Below are 16498 nucleotides of genomic sequence, written 5' to 3' on the forward strand. Positions count from 1 at the left end.
AAAGTTGTTTTTTGAACATTTTTGAAAACAACCACTATATTTTTCAGTAGTCAAACTGAAGCCAGCTTAGAACAGCAATAGGACTGGGTAACTGGTTTTGTTTTAAAGTAAATTAACTGAAAAAAAATATGGTTTGGGAAGGGACAAAATCATTTATGAGTTTTCAGGTTTGGAGAAAAGGAATATCTGGAAATATTTATGTCAAGAAAAATGTTAGGAATTTTATTTATATGTAGCTTAGCTGAAAAATTATCTACCCATGCTGCTCTAAAGAACACTTAAGCAATGAAATACAAATGTACTCTAAAAGTTAAACATTTGATTTAGGGACCTGATGCAGCATTTTTACACAGTTGGAGCTTTGACATTGATTTGAATGAGTAAGTCTGAAAAATTAAGAAAGAATTTCAGCTTGTGTTAGACTGAGCTCATGAATAAAGTCTTCAGTGTGTATCAATTGTATATACTAAGACATATAAGTAGTTACACATTACCAGTGAATGTATGGGTTCTAAATAACTTCTTCCTTCACAACCATAACACTTGGAATTTCCATGACTCAGTCCCTTCTTTTTGGAATCTCCTCATTTTTTCCAGCAAGAAGCCTGTTAAAATAAGTGTTCTGTGTTAAAATACTATCTATTAGAAGTGGATTTTGAAGTGGAATTTGATTTAAATTTTTGTGCTACATATTTGAATCCCAGCATTAAGAAACTTTATCTGCTGTACTTTCTGTTGGAAGACACCTACTGAAATAGTTAAAAGAGAAAATTTTCAAGTCAGAATTCATTTACCTTTCATAATGTTTATAACAAATTTATATAGAAAAAAAAAAAAGCTTCCCCCCCCCCCATGATTTCATTAGTAGCAGTAGAAATCTTTCAAATTCGTGGTGGTAACAGATGACTGATTATTCAATGATGCAGCAGAATAAATCTGTCATAACCATAATTAAAGAGCAAATGTGCTCTACACTGCCCATGCAGCGGGCATTAAATATGTTACAAATAGGAAACATACACCTTATTGTTTACCAACAGTTCCCTAATAAATTGAGATAATTAATTTCTGCTGAGCATCTCTCATGCAAATATAAGTTTAAAACTAATAAAAAATATTTTTAGAGCTCAGCACAAATTGCTAGTTTCTATTGTTAACATTTTCAAAGTACTTCTTGGCTCTAATCTAATTCTGCCTTTTTCAAAGTCACTACCATTGAAAATAGCCTTAAAAACTCTATTTCCACACCTGAATATGTGTATTTATTTTCTGGCTAAATAAACGGTTTGGGCTGTAATCATAGCCTCCTGAAGTAAGACATATTGGGAGCAAACAGTCTCCTTATGCCCCTGCTTTACAGGCTTCCCAGCCTTCCTAGCATTGAAGTAATGAGGAATCTCTGAAGGAGGCAAAAGTTTTCACATCCACACCTTCACAATGCTATGTCTATACTGGGAGATCAGCATTATTTGTGAAGCTACCCAACACCCCTCCCAGAACTTGGTGTTCTGTCCAGCCCTTGGAAATAAGAGCTCTGGGATGTGCTACCAGCACAACCTGGAATCATAGTCATTTAGGTTGGAAAAGACCTATTAAGTCTAACGATCATGTAACACTACCAAGTCGAGGTTCACTGAAAAGTGATAGATTCTGTGGCTGTTTTATTATTTTGGTGAATCTCCACAGGTTGGCAGCAGTGGATGGTGTAAACATTTTTCATTTGAGGAACCAGAGGAGGATCTTTGTGTTGTGATATGTTTACCTTAGTGCAAGAGAGGTGATCTCCAGGCACCTGCAGGACATAAGATTTTCTTTTCTTCTCACCATTTTTAATATAATCACCATCAAATATTGGGCAGATGGATTTTATTTCCACAGGGTCCTTTGCACTGGGATATTTTAATAATGGCTTTGACTTTTGTATCTAGAACAGCTTCTTTGAACCTGTTCCTCCAGGCCTTTTTAAATCATGATCCTTCAAAGAAATTAGCCAGTTTATCAGGAAATAATGACCTGACAATGGCAGGTAAAATGAAATAAACACTTCCAGACATATGTATTTATAATGTATGTACCTTTTGCTTTTTTACTTGCCCTTTATATGATGCTTGTAGCGGTATTGTATGGGGTTGCTGGTTTTGCTGAAGTCTAACTCTATTTCTTCATAAAACAAAATGTTCAGATCAATAAAATCACAGCAGTGAGACTGTGTACAGCTACCTTTATCAATAGAGCTTTTATTAATGGGAAGAAGTTCACTGCCATAAGAGCTTTCTATGGAGTTGTTTAGCAATTGAGCTGATATGTGTAGGTATGCAGGGACTTGCCTTGTAATTGTCTTTTGTGGGAAAGTTTATTCTATAAAAATAAAAATGTTGTTTCAGAAAGTTCCTGTTTTGGAAGACAGTTTAGGTTCTGTAAAAAAAACCTGACATTGTATCAATGTTTTCCCTACTCGTATTTTGTAATGATTTGTTAAACTACTGACTGTGCTCTAAATATCTCTAGAGTGAGTACCTCAAAGGCATTTCCAGAAAATCTCAGGGAACGTCGTTGTGCCTATACAAAATGTAATTCCTGTTCAAAGGAAAATGTAGAAGTTTGCTTCTTAGAATAAACATTTGCAGTTTGCTAAGTCAAGAACTCTGGCCTTCAGTCAGTTTCCAGAAGCCTGACTTTCAGATTAGCCTTTGGTTTGGGGAAAAAAACGTCACGCACCCAATACTTTCTGTTGCATTTGGCCTGCATTTACTGAAATTTGGCCATCACTGGTCATAAAACCCCTACAGTGATGGAGTCCACATCAAAATGGTGTTATTCTTCATGTCTGAATGTCAGTAAAGCAGAACTCAGAGATCAAGCAGAGGGAGTAAAGTAAAACCACGACCTGTCAGCATAATTATGGTAACAAATCATATTTATAGTATATGTAGGGCTAGATGTGCCAGACCTTGATTAATAATCAATTGTAATTACTGTTTAGAATTAATTACATTCCTGAATTGCTGACTTGAAAAATTATTCATAGGTATTTTCCCACACGTTTCATGTGGTACTACTAAAATGATTTTGAAGCAAATTTAACATTTTGAATGTCATCTCATAATCCTTGTATTATCATTACGAATCTTTTGAATTTGTTTCATGAAGATCTAAAAACACACGAATGATGCAATAGCATGAGTCAGTGTGTCTGCCTCTGAAGTCCGCATTTCATTTCTTTTGTTCCCTTTCAAGCCAGCAGAAATGTGTTGCACCCCACAATGACACTGAAATATTCTGCAAAACTGGGCCTTCTTATTGTAGGTGCCATCATAAGCAGAGTCCAGAGAGCTAAATGCACTGAGTGGACAACAAATATAATTATGTCAGAGTTGGGTTTAAGGAGTGAGGCCAACCAGTATGTATTTTAAAGGATTTATTAAAACAAGTAAACTTTTCCCCCTATTATTCTGTATTTTAGATATTAGTTCATATTCAAAGTATTTTGTTTCTATAATTTTTGTTACCTGAGTTTTCAGTGCGGTTGACTTCCTTGTGTCCTTGGTCTGTTGCGTTTGATAGGTCTGTAAGGTATTTGTTGCCAACACTAGGTGTCACACTAAGAATGTTTCTGTTTCTGGGATGAAACAAAACCCTCTGCCAGAAAGTGAGACTACTCTCTTCCCAGAATGTGCTACTCTCAGTCCGGACTCTTGAAGTCAGCAGGAGTTATTCCACTGATTTAGGCGCAGTTGGGTTTGTGCCCTTGAGGCGTACCTTGTTTCACTCTTTGTAGAATTGCAAGAAATGGACACACAATGCATTTTGGCATCCCCTTGGATTTGGTGTCTCCATTCAGTGTACAAGGAGTTGACTAAGGGAAATGACATTTGCTTCCAAATGTTGCTCAGACGTTTCCAAGATTTGGGTATGGAGTTCATTTTAGGTTTTCAAGTACAGTATTCCAGCTACATAAATAAAAGCACAAACAAGCAGTTCTCGAAACGACATTCAACAGGATGGATTCTGTCCAGATTTGCATTCTCTGAAAAGAAATGAATGGGTTCCTGGAGTTTGATTGGGAAGCGTTTGTTAGCCCATTCCTCATGCAGAGCCCTTAAATCCCTCTGTGAAGCTACAGTCCCTGCCTCTTTCCTTTGCACTGGGTTTCATGGTGACACTTCTCTGGTGGCATTCATGCATATATTTACAGGAGCCCGGTGCAAGAGATGGAAGAAGCAACCCAGTGGTAACATGAAGGATTACTGTACAATATAACACAGCTTTCCTCACAGCTCAGAGAGTAACACAGTTCAAAGCTTCCAAATGTTTAGCCTGAAGTTTCTCTGTATATAGCTATTTATTTAAGGCCTAATCCAAAGCTTGCTGAAGTTAAGAAGCCTGTTCACTGAAGCCAGTGGACTTTGGTTACACACAACACTGACATGAAAAGAGAGAGGTCTGGGCCTGTAGTGTTTGTAGTTACGAATAGAGGAAATAGATGGAACGAGAGATGCAATAGAGAACTTTAAAACTTCTAATTTATTTTTCATTTGAGCTTTTCCTGTTCAAGCAAGCAATTTGTTCACCAGGTGACTTATGCCAGCTCATGCTGATAAATGCAAGAACTTTGTTTTGGAAGTTCTGAAAGCTTTTAGAGATAAAGCCTTTATTTGTTCTTTCAGCCTGAGAAAAGGGTTTAAATCCTAAACACTCGCAATTCTCCAGCAACCTGCGATAGACTCAAGTTGAAAGCACTATAAAACTTGTTTACAAGGACTCAGAGAATGAAAGATTGTTTCATTTTAAATGCTGCAGAGGAAGTAAGATCTGACAATTTTAGAGCCTGATTTTTTCCTGTCTTACAGCAGGGACAGTGAACAAGCATGGAAATTCCTATAAACTCAGAAGGCCTTAACACTAGCTGTGCACATGTGGGATAGATAGCATACGAGGTTTAAAAGGCAATGGGCAGTACTATTTCCATGATAGTCACCTGCATCTTCCTGAATTTTATGGTTTTAGGCATCACAAAGAAAGGTCATTTACATTTTTTCACACATCTATCTTGATGGTAAGAACAACAGTTGGACAGGGCTACATTCTGTGTTCTTCCTCCCAAGGTTAGACAGGTAGAGGGAGGGAGATGATGCTCATAGATCTACTGTGGGGCTATCTATCTATATTGTGGGGCTCTGATACCTATTTTTTTTTTTCTCACCACTGTTACATGAAGAGAGTGAAGGAGCTGTTGATGGTGAAAAATGTTCAATGTCAGGTTGAAGACATCTGAAATTCTTGATGTTTGTCTAAGTCTTGTGTCAGTTGGCATAAATTCAGTGTGTGAATTGTGTTCAGCCTGGCACAGGTTAAATAAACAGGCCAGTTCTATGGACAAAGTCTTCACAGTAACATGCATGACACAGTTGCAGGTTTCATGTTCTAGGACTCAGGCTTGCTGTTATGCCCATTAGACCAAACCTGGGATGTATGTATAATAGAAATTACGATAACTTTGTGCAGAAATGGTCCAGGATAGTGTTCTGGAGCCTGTTTCTGCCCACATGTGTTGGTAATCTACTACTGGTTTACACAGACTCACACCTAGACAAAGCACTGGTTTGCAGTGCTTTGCATCCCAGGCATTGAAGGATAATACTTAAGAATCAGTCCACGTCTCAATAATATTAAAGTAAAAATAAAATTTTCACTGCGTGTTTTGTCCTTCTCAATGCATGACACAAAATGAATGCATATAATCAGCTTATTTGCATGCTTTTTGGTAATGCATCTATTGCAAGCTGTAGCATGGTCACCATGTTCTGCTTCAGATAACGTAGGAAGCTGTGTAATGTTTAAATGCAGCCTGAAGTGAGGAATGATACAAAGGTTCTGGGAGAGCCTGAGGGCACCATTCATACTGACACTGCTTCTTTTGCTGGTGTCACCACACAGGCTTCTCAGTGTTTTTGGGGTAGGGATGGGGGCTAGATTTTTTTTTTTTTTTCCAGTGCAGATCCATCAGCAGTGAGATGGGAAATAAAAAATGATGTGGCTTTTCTCCTTAGCAGATGACACTGCCCTTGGTGGGTGGGGACAGCAGTTCCTGCAGGCCAGCTGGATGCTTCAAACTACATCTCAGCTGGAGGAAATTGTGACAGAGATGATAGTGCAGAATATGAGATGGGATATCCGGTGCCTGGTAATTGTCATGCCTTATGCTATTTCCTAATCTGAATGAAGAACAAAAACCAAATACATGGAATAGTATTATGGATCTAAGACTGTTTCAATTTAAGGTCTGCAGACTGCTTTGTGCTTTAGGATATGTCAGATGAATTTGTAGCTCCAACACACCTGTTGTGCCCTACTGTGCCTTCACTGACCATCACAATTATTCAGGCCATTCACCAGTGGTCCTTCCCATCCCAAATTTCTAATCCTCTGAAATGCACTGAAGTCCTATAGAAGTCCTACTGTGACAGAGAGGAGGATTATTATTGTATATCTAACCATATTCCTTTGGAAAAAGAAAAACCTTATTAAAGGAAATAAAGTTGTGTGTATGTCCAAGATCTTGCTTCCTTGTTCAGTCTGTTTCTTCCATGTGTCTGAGCACTGTGTACCCCCTGGGCAGCAGCTGCACAAAATTCATCACAGGCCAGTTTCATCTTGATGACTTAGTTTCATTCTAGTAGCCACCTAGGGGCAAATGCTTCTCAAACCACTGAGTCTGAACAATAACCCTAGAACAGTTGGAGCAATTTGGATTCAAAATGTTTGGCTTGGATCCATTTCTGTATTTCACTCTAGAGCCTTTCTTCTTCATTAGTAGTGCATTAGCTGTAACATTTTCCTTGTGCTGCTTCTGGTACCCACTCTCGCCTATACAAAAGCACTAAGGAATTGTGTGATACTCTGAGTATCATTACTGCAGCCAGCTTTGAGTGCAAAGCCCAAGCAGAGCTGGTAAACACAGTCAGCCTCTATCTGCTGATCCATTCTGCCTGCTTTTAGTGTTCATTTTTGTTTGTTTGTTTGTTTTTATGTGTTTAAATCCTGTTTATTTTAGAAGGAAGGCAGCAAAATTGAAGGTAGGCTAAGGTGCAGTGCCTGGGAGCAACTCTTGAGTTCATAAAACAATGTTTACCAATAGTTTAAGTCAGCAGTGCAGAAGGCAATGGAAGCTAAACACAGTATGGTCTGATGTGGCTCTCAGTAGAGCTGACTGAACTTGGTTTCTCTGTGGGTTTCTTGACCCACCAGCACGGTTCCATGTCCTTTATGGTGGGGTTGGTTGATGCTCCAGGTCCTTGCAGCTTGTTTCACTTTGTACATGCTGGAACTCAATGTTAACATGGTGAGGCCGTGCATCAAAGTGTCTTCACAAAATGCTCAGGAGCAATGCAAAGGGTTCATGGCTGTCATGTAGCACATGGGGTCAGCCAGGCTTATGTCTTCTATCACACTTTAAGCATATTTCCATGATATGGAGAGAGTAATCTGATAATAAATGTAATTTTATCATGTCTGTTCCCCTGGGTATCTGCACACAACAGACCTATAGTTTACATAATACTCTGTTGTTTCCCTGCAGACTGATCTGACCCTGTCAAGGTCAGGACTGTCTGGCAAAGTTAGCACATCCACATCATTCCACGTGTTCCCCATTTTATAACATGTCTGTAAAGTCCTGGAGAGTGTGTAGTGCCTTTGCATGGACACACTCATGTTGCCAGGAAGGTAAGGACTCCAAAAGGACATCTGTGTGTACAGGTCACTAGATACTGCTGTGGGACCATAGCTTACGGCTTTATGTTGGAAATGGAAAACAGAACAAAGAAAGGTAAAAGAACATTCTCAGAATGCATTAAATTTTAATTCACTGCTAACTATGAAACCAAGACTATTGTCTCCCTAAAACAATATTTGGATGAGATTTTACCTCAGTGTGGAGCATAACAAGCAGCATGTGAAATGCAGACAAGGCACAATATTCCAAATACATGGAAATTTGATGGTTAGGAAGTTTTCAACCCTGGATGCAAATTTAACATTCAAATTAATTTGTGGGTCACTTTTTTGATTAGAATGCAAGGGCAAAAATAGGAGCAAATTATCCTTAATTAAACATTTTTTCCCAAAGATCATTCCATCTGCAGGTACCTCGCAATGCCTTCACTTTAAAACAACAAAAATTTAAAATAACAAAAAGATCTTTTGAAAACTGTTTTTTTAAAATCTCTTCCTTCTTCTTCTTCTTCTTCTTCTTCTTCTTTTCTCCTTCTTTTCTTCTTCTTCTTCTTCTTCTTCTTTTCTTCTTCTTCTTCTTCTTCTTCGCATAGCTCTGTTTCTTACTATCACTCTTCCGTCATCAGAATTTCTTTCTGCTGATTATAGTCCCATTAATTTCCCAGCCTAATATTTCTTTCCTCTCTCTGCCCCCCGGAGGACCCTTTTTGCTTCTCATTTAGCTCTGAAGTCAGTCAATGCTTCAGTTTGATCAACCATTTTTGTAGTCCATAACTTACTGCCTGTTATATTGTAAGCAGTATCTTAGAAATGCATTTCTGTTTTGATCACCTGAGAAGTGTTCAGAACTACGTATGCTGAGTCTTTAGAAACACTTTGATGTGTGGGTACATGAATATTTTCCCTTCTGCCTTGAAATGTTTCCAGACTGCCAATTTTTAAAATACTCAACAAACCAGTTGGAAGAAACAGATGATCTTTTTTGCCATTAACTTTCTCCTGTGATTTGGCAGAGTTGCCATCAATGAAAAGGAAATATAGAAACAAAAGGACAGATTGCATCTATTTCAGATTCCCAGGATTGTGGCTTAAGAATACATCAACTGCAATCTCCTTTTCTTTTTTTTATTATTTCTCCTCCCCTACTTAAGCGTGCCTGGAAGAGTGTTCCCATTTTGTTGTCTTTCACAATCTTTTTTAATTAGGCACATAAGTGCCCATAAAAACCCTGTAGAAAACCCAAAGCACAGAGCAGCACTTTTATGTAACCCTACTGCCGGATGGCAAGCTGCCACCTCCTGCCCCCACTCATCTCCTCTGTCTGATCATTTTGGCACTGCCTCACTTTGACATGAGACTTATTTACTTAAAAGGCAACGCTTTGCTTTTTGGAGTTACATTTTCTCTGATTATAATTCTTCTACAAATGCCTCCGTTGACTTTGCTTAGGATGCTTAGGATGTACGCTAATTGTGTTTGTACCTGTTACTTTTTGGCTGGCATAATGCTACTTCTTTGCTGGCACTGTGTGCTGTGTGTAGCTGTTCTGTTGCTTTGACCTTGAAGCCTGGCATTTCAGAGGCTTACAGATGCCACTTCTCCATATTAAATAGAAATCTGTGGATGCCTCACAACATTTTTTTGTCCAGTTCTGCTCTGGCAAGATTTTTGCAAACCAATCAGATTGCATAGGTAACAGGAATGCACGCATTTCAAAGACAGACCCAACTTTGTATTATGTGTTGTTGTAATCTTATATTAATGATGCTTCTGAAAGAAAAAAGGGAGACAGGTTTTGAAGGTGGCAGCTCTGTAGGATATTTCTTTTGGATATATAAGATCATCAGTAGCTGCACCTACGCCGCCCTGTCAACATGTCTACTTCGCTGCCTTGAGGCCAAAATGGATGCAATCTGTCTTTCGATCTTGTGATCGTCCACACTGATGCAAGGGGAATGCCAGTAGATAAACCAGGGGAATGCTTTGTCCTGTACCCTCTGCTGTGCCCCTCTGGCACTTTGGGAGTACCCAGAACCTCTCTGGAAGGAAGACAAAGCCAGCAGCAGTGCACCTCTCTTGCCATGATACGATTGATGTGCACCAAGTCAACACTTCATCCCTTTGGCTTTCCCCCTTTCTCTACGCATTCTTATGACTACAGTTTTGTTCTCATTTATGGTTTAAAAGCCATTCAGAGATACTCCACTTCTGAGCTGGAGCATACACAACTATGAGTTTAGTCACTAACAGACATGAGACTGAAATTCTGTGTTTATTTTGCTAACAGGTGCAATGTAAACATGTAAGTTTAACAGTGACAGAGATGTTCTACAGCTGGAGGGGCCATCTCCAGACCTGATAGGGTAGTTTACTCCCAATATCTTTGCAAGTGCCTGCTAATGGATCGACAAGATGCAGTTTTGTGTTTTCAGCTACTTAACTAGGTTTAGTTCCCTGTCTAGTACAGGAGCAGTGGATGTCACAGGTAGAGCAAAACTGAACATCCAGTCAGCTCTTAGGCAGTTGTCCAAGTACATATGTTTACATGCAGTGTAAGAATGTCAGCCTAATTTGTGTTTGCTTTGAACAGTACTGGATGCTTAAGTTTTCTTTGAAAACAGTTCTTGCCACATACATTGTAGACTTGTTTTTTCTAATGCATTTAGAGAATGACTATAACTCTAATTCCAGTTTTCGCACTGTTAAATACCTACCTATTCTCCGGTGGCTTTAGCTTCAATTAGTTGTATTGATTCAAATTGATCATTTTGCACTAACACAGAGCTCTGTTAGAAGCAACTTCAAAACTAAAATTGCTTTACAAAAATAACATTAGTTTGAACGAGGATGTCAACAAGTAGATTCCTATGCAATCAATTTACATGCATGGTTGAGTACAGTAAATTCATATATGGCTTGGGCTGAACATTGTATCTGATGAATATTGTATTCATTAGTTTTGCATTGGTAATTGATAATGCATGTTTTCAAGTAGCAATTCATTCCCATCCTCCAGTATGGTTCACAGGAATGTTCTGACTCAGAGGTATATCTTTGTGTTTCGTGTATTTTTCTTCCACAAGCTAGTCTGATCTTTCTGAAACCATGGAAACTCTTGGAATCTACAATGTCCTACAACAAAAAATTCAACTATGCATAATGTCCAAAAGGGTATGGGGAGGGAGGCTTGCACCTTGTCTGTATCTCTTATGAGTTTATAAATCTATGTCATATCCCCCTCAGTTTTATTTTCTTTCCAGTTTGAGGAATCTGTGTTGATTTAATTATTCCTTGTATGACAACCATTACCTAATTTTCATCATCACAATGATGCCACTTTTCCAGGTCTGTTCAGCTGTCCTTGGAACTGGAATTACTACCTCCCGTATTAGTGTCTCACTACATCTTTTTGTTTTCTTTCCTATTTCTTTCCAAACAATTGGTCATTTTTGCTTGTTTTTGTTTTTACCACTGTGAGGCACTGAGCTGACATTTTTATAGAACTATTTATTATAACTCTGAGATTCCATTTCTGAGTGGTAATAGCTAGCTGAGAGCTTCTCCTTTGCTTTATAAAGTAAGATTTTTTTTCTTGGCATTACTTCCCATTTGTCTTTATTGAATTTCATTTGGCATTTTATAGTACAGTGTTGTGAAGTCCTTCTGCAGCTCCTCTTAGTCAGCCCTCATTTTTCCTTCTGTGAATGATTTAAAACTTTTCCACTTTGATATTCATAATCACTTGTGAATACAGAAAATGGCATAAGCTTGAGCATATGTCCCGTGTGGGGTCTTCACTGGTGACTCCTCTCTTTTGTGACAATTACCCATTTGCTGTTTCCTTTAGTCAGTCATTCAGTTTTATGAAGACCTTTCCTCTTATCCCAAGGCAGCTTAGTTCTTGAGGAGCTCTTCAAAGGGATATTTATGAATATCTTCTGGAGAACCAAGTAGTTACATCCACCAGAATTACATACCTGCCCTTGACTCCTTCACAGGAGAGGTATTTGAAGCATTATTTCCCTTTTCACATCAGCTCCTCCTGAATGTGTCATAGTATTGACTCCTAACCATATGCAGTGAGCTGGGTCTTGAGTACCAAAGTTGACTTGAGCACAATCAAAAAATGCACTGAAAATAATGTAATTGCAGTATCACAATGCTACATAAATAATGTAATGTTTTTAAACCTAACAGAAGGGAAGGAATCTTAATATTAATTTTTTAACAGGTTTTAAAAAATTAAGAAACCCTAACGTGGTGAATGCTAAATCCTACCAAGGAGTCAAAGGTAAGTTGCAATGAAATGAGGCCCTCACGTCTACAGATGGGAAACTCAGTATGAATGTAAGTTCAGAGCCAGAGGAATGCTGCCTGGGGCAACGAATCACCAGGATAAGATTACTTTAGTAAAAATAAGGCAAACAGATGTATCTAGCTTTCCACTCTGTGCCTGCTCACACTCAACTGTTTTCAGTCTCATATCTGCACCCCATGCTTATTTGAACCAGTCTGACCATGTCCTGTGGTGAACTCCTTTTCCTGAAGTTGAAAAATCCTCTTGCCAATGCCTGTCTCTTTGATTCTTCTTCCTCTGGCTTTTCTGTTTTGGCCTGCATAAGTTAAACACTTAATTTATAAGCCGCAACATAATCATTCAGAAACCCAACTAAAAGGTCTGCAGAAGTCTATTTGTGTTACTGTATCTCCTCTAGCACTCTGTGCATACTTTTCCTGCTTGTTGTTTGGGCTAGAAGCAATCTGTTTGCTCTGTGCTTTTACGCTGAGTGGCATAATGGGGTCTTGGTCTTTGAGCAGGGTTCCTAGGTATTACTGAAAGTTTTTCAGTGTTTATCCAGATGCCCATTTATTCTATGAAGTGCTACAGCACTTTGCACAGTACAGTATTATTCCTCTGATGTTCCCTGGATACCTTCTGGAAGCACATCACATTTGCTGACACTGAGGCAATTTTAAGTGAGAGGTTACGCCCTGCAATGCTTATTTCAGCTGTTTCATAATTGAGTTCCTCTAGCACCGGTCCTGGAGATTTGTTACTCTTCATTATGTCACTCTGACCAAAAACTTTTTCTATTGACACTTCCATTTGAGACAATACTGTGATGCATCTGCTACCGTGTTTCATTGTGGGATTCTGCCTGAGCTCCTACCTATTGAAGGCACCTACACACCAAAGATGGATGCAAAGTCATCTTTTCTGCCCTGGCCTTATCGTTGTGAGCTCTGTTTTGCCTTCATCACCTCTTAGCTTTACAGCTTGCCTGGCCAGCTTCCTCTTTCTTGTGTATTTGAACAAGATTTATTGTTAGCTTTTGAGAGTTGTTGTTAGAATTTTATGGCCCTGCCTTATAGCATTTTTGCATTTAACGTGCCAGAGTTTCTTATTTTCTATTTTCCTTGTTTGGAAGTAATGTCAGCTGAATGCCATCCTACTTTTGTAGGCTCCCTTGGTGAACTTTTTAATCCTTCTGGGTTTTTGAGGGGTCAGGAAATCAGGACGGAAGATTTTTGTAGATGCTGGAGAGGTTTTATGGCATCACTTTGTACTTATTGCTTTAAAAATGCAGCACTGGCTTTGTGACATCAAGACAATAGTTTGAATAGAGGTTCTTAGCAAAGAGGAAAAAAATAATACTGGACTTTCTGAGCATATATTACAGCTTTTGTCCTCATCCCTATGAGTGAATACTAACTAGATAGTGCCATCCAAAATTTTCAGTTTAGGATCCATTGGATTAGCAGACAATAGCCTAGACAACCCCCAGGACCTCTTCTGGCTATGAAAGGAGAAGACAAACAGACCTGTTCAGACAGCCAGCACAACATCTTGTTTTCACTACCGCCACTCTGTCCTGTGGTGTTGTGACAATCTGCCACGCTGTGCCAGATGCCCAAGTTTCTTTTTCAGCTTCCCAGTGAAGACAAAACCCATGATGCAAATGTGCCGTTATTTACATGTGCACTTCACACCTGAAGGCTGGCCAAGTGACAGGAAAGCTGGTTTGTCTTCCTAGACAGCTCAAAAATTATGCCTGGTTTGCAGGAAATAACTCATCAAGAAGCATTTGCTATTTTACCCCAAGTGCAAACACACTGGGAGAGGGATTTAGCTTTACTGTGTGTCTGTACAGCAGCTAGCATAGCAGGGTCCTGATTTACGGCTGATATTGTTAGCTACTGTTGTAGGTTAAATAATTATATAAATAATTTATTGTATCAGGGACTATGGCAGGGGGTATCCACAACTTCTCTTATAATTTCCACTTGTAACCAAGTATAACTACAAAGAACAAGCAAGAAGAGTAAGAATGAAGGCTTGCTTACGAGGTAAGGACAGTAAGTTAGAGCACTGTATACCCTCTTGTCACAGCTGATTCATCACCAGCTGTGACATTTCTCTTTCCCTCTCCCTCTCCCATCTCTCTTCACTCTCATTTTTCAATTCACCTTGAAAGGTACCAAGGATTACATACAGCAAATTCCACCAGCTCTCTAAATCGGCAGGGCTGATACTAATAAGCTAGCACTGTTATGGCTCAGTGCTTCTACCAGCAACAAACAAAACACCTTTTTCTGGTCTCATGAAGTCTTCTACATTCCCACAACATTATTGTGCCCCAATGTAGAGCCTGATTTGATTTTTTCTCTGCACTTCCCCCCTCTCACCCTTTTTTTTTTTTTTTTTTCCTGACAGGTATGAGGGTATAGAAATGCAAAATGTTTCTCCTTGCTATTTGAGAACAGATCCTATCAACAGATTTATTTTTTTTTTGCTAGTTAAATACTGGTATGTGTACCTAAATGGGAAGAATTTTCCCGTCAGCTGCCAGCTTCAGAGCCAATATGTACTGAAATTCTGCCATCAAACACGGGACAATAGCTATCACACAGTTACTGCAGCTCGTCATGATTTTCATTGCTCCCATAATCTATGGAAGGATTTTGTTACCTGCCCAAGAGAAAACAGTGAACCATTACTCAAGATGCATCATGTGCAAAGCGGAAAGGGAATTGAATAAGTAAATAACAAGCTTTTAAGAAAGCTGTTGAAAACTACTAAAAGAAAAGAAGAAAAAAAAAAAAGAGGAATTGAGAATGCTGTATAGAAAATCATTTTCCTGAGACTAAAAATGGTTTGCAGTGGGGAGAAGTTAAGAATCTAATTAAGCAAGGATTAAAATTGTTAATCTGTTAATGATCTATATAAACAAGATTTTCCAGGGTTCATACAAAAGTGTTTTGAACATTTAAATTCATGGGATTTAGATCACTGCATTAATTTAATGAATACAGGCTTGTTTTCCTATTTCATGTTGGTATTCTTTATTAGAGACGCTACTCATTTTTTCCAGGAAATATTGTTTACTCCCTCACGCTGCCTCAGTTTCTATCTGAACAGGGCTTGGCAAATCTGAAGAGCTGTAAGTGAAGATATTCCCCCTTGTTTGCCCACACAAGTCTTCACAACTTTGAACTAAATGTGCTTGTGTATCAGCTAGCATCATAGACCTCTGATATGGGAATGGGTCCCCTTGTTATTACCATAGTAAACTACGGAAAGTTTATTAATTTGGGGTTTAGTGATTTCAGGAGACAGGGTGTAACAACTGCTAGCGCGTACCATGACCTGTCCCCTGCCATGCCCATGCCCAGCATTTCTAGGCTTGAAGACCTGCTGGCTGTATTTCCGTCTCCTTCCCACATGTTTAGGAATTGCTTTTTTTTTTTTTTTAGTTATTACTTTTATTTATTTATTTATTTATTTAATTTATTTTTTTTTTTACTGGCTCCCCATGCAATCTGCAATGGATTAGGATGCTGTAATGTGGATCCATTAAAAGAAACCTTTAGGAAGGGATGCACCCACCAAGGCAGAAGGTGTGCCTGCCTCTTCCCAGCAGAAGTGGCAGGGGAGCTGCAGAGCTTGTGCCGCAGGCAGCGTCCCTCGCCTGGCCATACATGCTGACGTGTCACCAATTTGGGGTCCCCTAAGGGTGCCCTGGGCTCCACAAGAGACAGGAGTGTGACCCTGTGTAGTTCTGCTCCTGTTATAAATCCAAACTGGCTGATTTATCAACTTCTGCTGATAGCAGACTTTGCAGTGTGGCCGAAGTTCTATGGGTTTTTGACTAAAAATGTAACTCCAGGCATGAATTTCTGGTGGAAGTTCAAGTCTGTCTGTGAAGCAGCTACCTGTCTTCTTCCTGAATAGGAAAATAATTTCATGCAGCTTTTAAACTTGCAGTTTTAGCATACACGACTGACATGGGAAGTCATTTTAGACACCCTTTTAGAGTCGTGCAGTCACCGATATGCACCCTCAGCACTGCAGTCCTGTGGCTCCAGGCTTGCAGGCAGCCTTGTTTCCAGGTGCAGTTGCCAGAGGCAAACCATTCTTAATGCTGATACCCCTGGTAAATGTGCCACAGGGAAGCACTATAAAAAATAGCAACTGTAGAACGAAGTAGGTTTATTTATATTTAAGAGGAGGCAGTAGGATCAAGTTCATTGAAATACATCAAGCAAAGAGTACTTGTAGGTAAATGCAAAACTATATGGGATATAAAAATTGCCTTTCTAATTTGAATGCTCCATTTTCATTGCTATAAAAAGTGATACTATCATTGTTATCCATCAACATTATTCAAGACTGTCTCTATAAAACAGGATAACACCAAGTTTAAAAGGACCAAAGTGATGGACACTTTAAGAGCTTGACAGTGTGTATGCTACGGGGTAAAGG

Source organism: Cygnus atratus, chromosome 2, assembly GCF_013377495.2.
Source record: "Cygnus atratus isolate AKBS03 ecotype Queensland, Australia chromosome 2, CAtr_DNAZoo_HiC_assembly, whole genome shotgun sequence".
NCBI lineage: Eukaryota > Metazoa > Chordata > Aves > Anseriformes > Anatidae > Cygnus > Cygnus atratus.